The sequence below is a fragment of the Macaca nemestrina genome, chromosome 2 (assembly GCF_043159975.1).
Source record: "Macaca nemestrina isolate mMacNem1 chromosome 2, mMacNem.hap1, whole genome shotgun sequence".
In the NCBI taxonomy this organism is placed as follows: Eukaryota; Metazoa; Chordata; class Mammalia; order Primates; family Cercopithecidae; genus Macaca; species Macaca nemestrina.
In genome coordinates, this window is record NC_092126.1 from 132,103,290 (window position 1) to 132,111,765 (window position 8,476).

Consider the following 8,476-nt stretch of genomic DNA (forward strand, 5'->3'; position numbering starts at 1 on the left):
TGATGATTAGAAACAGTCTAAGAACACAGTGTTCAGATTCATGGAAAAACAATAAGTGGATCAAGAATGAGAGCTGCATTTAAGTAATTAAAGTTTTATCATTTAGAAAAGAAATTTAATTAATTTTTAAAGAGTACATGGAATTTATAGCCAAACACATTTCAGTTTAATATAAGAATGAACCACCCAGCAGCCTTTCTTTGGTAGGTGGTGAGTTTCTTGTTATTGATGGTGTTCAATCATAGACTGGAACAACCGTTAGGAACGCTGTAGAAGGATTCATGCCTGTACAATCTTTTCTTTCCCAGAATCTGTGGTTCTCTGAGCCTGTTTCATTATCTGTGTAATGAAAATGAAATTAGAGATACTCTCTAATGCCAGATTCTTTGGATGCAATGAATTCTAGATTCAGAAGAGCAGCTCATACCGTCTATAAGGAGGTTGCTTTGTTCAGAGGTACAGATATCCCTTAACCGTCTAACAGCATTGCTTACTGGCAAAAACAGGTGGTTTTTTTTTTTTCTTGTTTTCTTTTCTTTCTTTTTTTTTTAAACCAATTTCAATGGCATCTGTTTCTTCAGAGTAAGTAAGCCACCCTTGAGGCAAGCCAGCTCCATCAGTTACATCAATAGTAGGATGATAATGGAAATTACTTGGAGTCAAAGGAATTTTATAATAAACCAATGGCCTCTTTTATGGAGACTGGCAGAAAGACTTCAGAGGTGTTCAATCAGATATAACTATAACTGCAAAGATGAACCTGCCAAGAGTTTGATAACAGGAAAGCAGACCAAATACAAATAGGTGAGACGTAAATTGGCCAAAATTATAAAATGGTTGAAGGCATGAATTGGTTCAAAAATGTAAAATTAAATAAGTAACTTAATGTTTTAGTCAGAGATCTTGCCACTACCTTTACAGATAATGCTTTATCAGATTTATAGATATCATCTAATTATATACTAGATGTATAAAGCAATAACATATGAGTTATGGGATATGCAAGTAATGAAAATTCATCTAGACAGAAATCTCTCAACTCTATTTTGCATTCAAGCTTTAACATGCTATTTAAAAATCTCAACAATCTTTTCAGCAATGTCTAAAAAGAAGACCACCAGATATTTTTTTTTTTCTCATTACAAGTTTTGTGTTTCTTACGTCAGGGAAAATTATTAAATGGGAATAGTCATCACTAACTCAAAGGTGCAATGGCCATTGTTAATTAGTTTGTCATTGTGGCACATTTGCAGAGTTCAACAGCAATATGCAAATCACTTGTCTCAAATACCCTAAGGAGCTAAACAATGCCTGTGTGCATACAAATGCCACCAAAGGAATGTGTAGCCTATGTCAGAGGGACAGTTCTTGCAAAGATAATCTCACCACAGTCTTGCCCTAATACAGTGATTGTCAACCTTACAAGATCGAATACTATCTTTTGATAACAAGTATTTTCTGATATCAACTTACTCTCTTGAAATGAAATTAATGAACAGTATAATATCCCTATATATGTAATTCAGAAAAATCAACGTAATTCTCAAATGTGATATAAAGGAGAAATATAAGAAAATCTGTTTTAAAATGTTCTTTTAAATTTGTAAATAGTCTGGCACATGCTGCCAGAAGACAGAATGAAATAGAGTTGTGCACATATTTATAATGAGTAAGTATTAGATTTAAGGGAAGTAAATTTACCCAGATACAGTTGACATAATATGTTTTATATTTTAAAATACAAGCTAAGTAAAAATATGTGTGCACATGAGTATAGATGTGTAGATATAAACTCAAGAATACAACATTGTAAATAAAAACAAGTTGTTTTATTGATGATTCAAATCCACAAGCCAGGCTACTGTTGCTAACATGATTTTTCTAAAATGATAGCCGATTCTTAGTAAAATTTAGAACAAAAGAGTACAATCTTTCCCCCATTTACATGGTAGTTGCATTCCTGGGTAATGCCAATGCAAGCATCCATCAACTGACAAATAGATAAAATACAATGGGGCATTTTCATACAATAAAATATTACTCAAGCATAAAAAGGGATGAAATATTGATGCATGTTACAATATGGATGAATCTTGAAAACCTTATGCTAAGTGAAAGAAGCTAGACTCAAAAGGTCACATATTATTATTCCATTTATATGAAATGTCCAGAATAGGTAAATCTATAGATACAGAAGTAATTTAATTTCTGAGGACTAGAAAGAAAGGGGACATGAGGGAGTGGCTGCTAATTAGAGATTAAAATGTTCTGGAATTAGATACTGGTAATGGTTGTACAATCTTGTGAATATACTGAAAACCACCAAATTATAGACCACTTAAAAAGAGTAAATTTTATGGAATGTTAATTATGTCTGAAGTTTTAAAAATTAGTTTTTGTAAACTGAGTTCATTTCTGGGCTTATATCATTATGAGCAGGTTTTTCACTTACATTGATGTTCAATGAGACATTAACAATTCAGTGGGACAATTCTTTCTTGAGCAGAAATACTTCAGGACATATAGCACTTCTCCCAGCCTACCACATAGTAGCAGCACCCCACAACTGTTGTAACAACCAAGAAATCACTGCGCAAATTTCCATGTGGCCCTCAAAGGTATTTTTAGGTTTAGGCATTGTGCTTGTTGAGAACCATGGCCCTAGCAGCATGCAAATACAACCAAAATGTATAAATAGTTTGCAGTGCAATTCCCTGGATTTCTAAATGGACAAATAGCCACGACTTTTCACCCCTTAGAGACCACTTCAAGGACTGTTCTAGTTGTGTGATGTGGTCCCCTCACCTGTCTATCTGTCATATTTCATCCCAACTTTTAAGATAGCAGTGTGGCATGTTTTCTTGTGCAGTAATCTATGCAATATTTGCAGGACTCTGGGTTATTTTCCTAAGTAAATATGACTAGGATGTGCAGTATTTTTGAGAATTTGCATTATCCCTTAAGGTTCAAAAATATGTTTCTCAAAGAGGAAAAGTTCAGCAATGTGCTTCAAGGTAGAGGATAAAAATACAAAAAAGATTCCAAGGTAGATGTTCTCCTGTTTCTCAAATATTTAATTTTTTATTTTTCATTTAAAACAGTAGGTAAGGGCCGGGCACGGTGGCTCATGCCTGTAATCCCAGCACTTTGGGAGGCCAAGTCAGATGGATCACCTGACGTCAGGAGTTCAAGACCTGCCTGGTCAACATGGTGAAACCTGTCTCTACTAAAAATACAAAAATTAGCCAGGCGGGGTGGCACCTGTAATCCCAGCTACTCTGGAGGCTGAGGCAGGAGAATCGCTTGAACCCGGGAGGCGGAGGTTGCTGTAAGCCAGATGGCTCCATTGCACTCCAGTCTGGGCAACAAGAGCAAAACTTTGTCTCAAACAAACCAACAAAGAGCAGCTAAGAGGGTCTCAAGGCTTGGGAAGGGCTTCAAATGCAAAACCTAGCAGCAGAGTGCTTGCAGAATTATAGAAGCACCATGGGCTACTGGTGTCACCAAAAACATCAAACAATCTTTCCAGCTTTTATTTTCAGTAATTGGCCCCTTTCAAGTACTGAAGACTTAAAACAAGGATCTAAGTCAGTGATTCCGAAACCAAGTTTTTGCATTCACAGGGATGTCTCTAATGGTTTCAAGGAGAATCTAAAATTCTTAAAATACTTTATTTTTTTTTTCAAAATAAAATATCCCCTCAGAGTATCCTAGAAGACATGGGTAATGCAGCGCAGACTTTCACAAAGGTGATATCCTAGCCTGCTCTCCTGGCCGATATCAGGAGAGCAGGCTATCTCTCTGGCTGATATCGCTGTAAGAATGCCTTCTGTAACCTCCTGCAAATCACTTTTACTTGTGGGATGGGATTTTAATGAAACAATCATTCAGTTTAAACATTGACCATAGTCCCAAAAAGAGAGGAAAGGAATGTATTTTATTCAAAAGTGTCATTCTTTATTCTAAACATCAAGTGAAGATTTTAAAATCCCATAGTAGGATTAGAGACATGTCTTGTATTTTTCTATGAAAATTCCATTTGATCTCTTAACAGAAGCACTGTGAATTCTACAACTGGCAATAAAAACTCCTTTTTGTTGAATATTTTAATCTGAACGTACAATTAATTATCTCTTTGAATAAAATGAAGTCTAGCCTTCAAGATGACCACTCAGCTTTTCACACTGGTTTAAGCTTGTATCTAAAAATAAGAATAGATTCAGATCAGATCGAGCACACTATTAAAGAAACTCAAGATAGGCTAAAAGTCTATTTTGGGGATAGTCTTTCAGTGAGGATAAGATTGGTGGCCATTATGTCGGTTTTTATAACTTCTGAGCTTTTTAACAGATTTTAATGACATTTGAAATGTGTGTGTGTGAGTGAGAGAGAGAGAGAGACTGGATATTACTGAGGCAGCTTTGAAGTTCTATGGGTTTCAAAGTTGACTGATCCTAACATAATTTAAGCATCTGTAGAAAAGTGACTCATTTAGGCCTTCACTCTGCCCTATCTGCTCTTAGAACTGCCAGCTCCCGGGCCAAAGCCCCTGAACATGCAGGAGGATCCCTAGGTTCATTACCCTTGTTTCACGCTGGAACTCTTTTCCTTCATGTTTTTTTAACTTGTAATTACGGAAAATTTCAAACATAGAAGTAGACAGAATGACAATGTCATGAAAAGAGACAACCAAACGTGTGCTTCTTGATGGAAATACACATCTCCACCTATAAAGTCTTGCCTAAAAAAAATCAAAGAACAGATATAATACAATGTAAATCTGATCAAGCCTTTAGATCTAACTACTAACTTATAGAAAATTCAAGAGACAGAGGAACATTTTAGACAACACCACCCAGATGCTATCAACAAAAAGCAGTCTTTGGGAAAACTTTACAGAACAGAGAAAATCTAAATCTTCAAACATAAAAGTAGATAGAATTGTATAATAACTCTTCTGTACTCATCACTCAGTTTCAACAAGTGCTAGTACGTGGCCCATCTTGTTTCATCCGTATAACCACCCACTTCCCAACCCCAGATTATTTTAAAGCAAATCATATTGTGCCCAGAATTGGTACATTCTTAGTCTCGCTGACTTCAAGAATGAAGCTGCGGACCCTCGCGGTCCATACCTTAAAGATGGTGCGTCCTGAGTTTCTTCCTTCTGATGTTCAGATGTGTCTGGAGTTTCTTCCTTCTGGTGGGTTTGTGGTCTTGCTGATTTCAGGAGTGAAGTTGCAGACCTTCCTGGTGAGTGTTACAGCTCTCAAAGGCAGCGTGTCTGGGGTTGTTCATTCCTTCTGGTGGGTTCGTGGTCTCTCTGGCCTCAGGAGTGAAGCTGCAAACCTTCGTGGTGAGTGTTACAGCTCATAAAAGTAGCACGGACCCAAAGAGTGAGCAGCAGCAAGCCTTATTGCCAACAGTGAAAGAACAAACCTTCCACAGTCTGAAAGCCGTTTACCGTAGCTGGTGTGGGTGGCCTGCTTTTATTTTCTTATCTGGCCCCACCCACATCCTGCTGGTTGGTCCATTTTACAGAGAGCTGATTGGTCCGTTTTGACAGAGCGCTGACTCGTGTGTTCATAATACTTTAGATAGACACAAAAGTTCTTCAAGTCCCCACCCAACCCAGAAGCCCAGCTAGCTTCACCTCTCATTAGCATTCACTGCAGGACTTCGCAGCACCTAGCCAGGGCACTCCGGCATCCCAGAGGGAGCTCATGCCCTGATCAAGCCCAGCAGGCGCAAGCCAGCCACACCGAGTACCGGCCGCAGAGCCTGCGCCCACCCGGACCCCGTGTGGGCCTGGCAGCCCTGGCTCCCACCTGCGCCTGTCCCTCCACACTTCCCCGTGAGCAGAGGGAGCTGGCTCCGGCCTTGGCCAGCCCCAGAGAGGGGCCCTCACAGCGCACCGGTGGGCTGAAGAGCTCTTTGAGTGCAGCCAGAGTGGACGCCAAGTCCAAGGAGGCGCTGAGAGGAAGCAAGGGCTCCTAGCACGTTGTCACCTCTCAATATCTTCTGTAAATATATCACACTGTATCCGTAAAAAATAAGGCATTTTCCTCAAACTTAACCATAATACAATTATCAAAACAATTAACAATACTTTATTAATACTATCAACTACCAAGTCAGTGATTTTTCCCATATTCGTCTTACAATTTTTCAGTAAATTGCTTGAGTCCAAGTAAATTCCATATGTTACAATTGATTGAGATGTCACTTAATGTCCATTTTAACTTATATGTTTCCTTTCTGCCTTTCTTTTTTTCTTCTTTGAAAAAATTTTTAAGAAGTGAATTGTCTCTGTTCTGTGAATTTTTCCCAAGGTCTGCATTTTGTTGATAACATCTCCATGGTGTTGTTTAAAATGTTCTTCTGTCTCTTGAATTTTCTATAAATTAGTAGTTAGATCTAAAGGCTTCATCAGATTTACATTGTATTTTATGTTCTTTGTTTTTTCCGGCAAGACTTCATAGGTGGAGATGTATATTTCCTTCTAGAGGTACGTAATGTCTGGTTGTCTATTTTCATGACATTATCAGTCATTGATGACAACTTCTCAGATACACTAGTATTTTACCAGTTACAAAGGATGGTATTTTAAATTTCATCATTCTTCCTTTGTTTGTTAGCAGCTGAATACTTCTCTAAAGAGAAATTTTCTCACATCATTATCCAGAGGTATAGATTTTATAAGAAGACATGATAAATGCTTGCTTCTGTTGGTTTATCAGCTTTCAAAATATTGAATTCTTTCACCAGCAACCTTCAAAGAAGCTAATGAGGCCGGGCCTGGTGGCTCACACCTGTAATCCCAGCACTTTGGGAGGCCGAGGCAGGTGGATCACAAGGTCAGGAGATTGAGACCATCCTGGCTAACACGGTGAAACCCCGTCTCTACTAAAAATACAAAAAATTAGCCAGACGTGGTGGCAGGCCCTGCTACTTGGGAGGCTGAGGCAGGAGAATGACGTGAACCCGGGAGGCAGAGCTTGCAGTGAGCCCAGATGGCGCCACTGCACTCCAGCCTGGGGGACAAAGCAAGACTGACTCTATCTCGAAAAAATAAAGAAATAAATAAAAATTTAAATTTAAGAAAAAGCAGCTAATGAATTTTTTAGTATGATAATGACTTTATGGAAGTAAACTTATTTGATGTGTTTCTCTTCTTTGCACGTATTATCCTTACTGATGCTCGAATTGCCCCATCTTCAGTCAACTGAAACTTACTGAGGTATTGCCAAGGACTTTTAAAAGAAAACTACAAAAAAAATTCCGGTAGAAATTTCAAGGTCTTCCTGAGCAGCACATTAAAAACTCCCTTCCTTTGTAGAGTCCTTTATAGAGTACAAATGCTCTATCATTTTATTTGGTCATCTCCAAAGTAAAAATAACACTGGCGGTCAGCTCTCAGGCGATAGATGGCGGTGGCCACATTGTGCAGAAGAGTACACAGAGCCCAGATAATTGAAGCCACTCTGCCTGTGTCACCAGGGCTACTTGATAGTAAAGCTGTGGTGAGATATCAGGTCCAATTTCAGGGCTCTTAACATTGTAACTTAATAAAGCTAAGCCACATTTTCCTCATGCTTATTATTTTTTATTGTTCCTTTATACTTATTATGGAGAACAATCTTAGGCACTTGCTAGGTGCTTGACAAAACAAATGTGGAATGACAAGAACATTGATACCCCTTCCTGCAGAACATTTTCATGCTACAGGCTACCATGGTGAATTATATATTATGTTATATTTTCTCCTGTTTGGAACCCAGTACATAAAGCTCAACAAAAAGTCCATTCTCCAGGATGGAGAAAGATTAAGAAAGTGTTGCAAGTCAGCATTTTACAAAGAGAAAATTTTATTTTAACAAACTCTAGTCAGTTGGTTGAGCAAATGTAGGGAGAAGGTGAAAGAAAAGAGTTTTTAAATGATTTTTTTCAGACAATCTTTTCCTGAAAAAGATTAGGAACTTTGATATGTGTCTTACCACTGGTGTACGTTTTGCTCTAAGCCAATAAACTGGATATTTTTCCTGCTGGCTGCAGACATAAAATGAGCATAATATCTTAAGCATATTTCAAGTAGATGAGCTGCAATTGTAACGTTGAAAATGGTCAAATGCTCTGAAATCATTAGCTTCTTTCCTCCATTACACTGTAGGGCTCAGTGGGGTTGGGAGTAAGTGGGAATTTGCTGAAGAGTCAAGCAGTGATTTTGTTCTCCAAGCAAGGTAACATTTACATAATAAGATGAAATAAAATGTTTCTCCTAATGACTGTTTAAAGAAACAATTGACTAAAAAAACAAATAAGCGTGATTCAAATTAACATCAAGGCAAAAGTATTTTAGCAAAAGAATAACAGATGCCGGCCGGGCGCGGTGGCTCAAGCCTGTAATCCCAGCACTTTGGGAGGCCGAGACGGGTGGATCACGAGGTCAGGAGATCGAGACCATCCTGGCTAACAC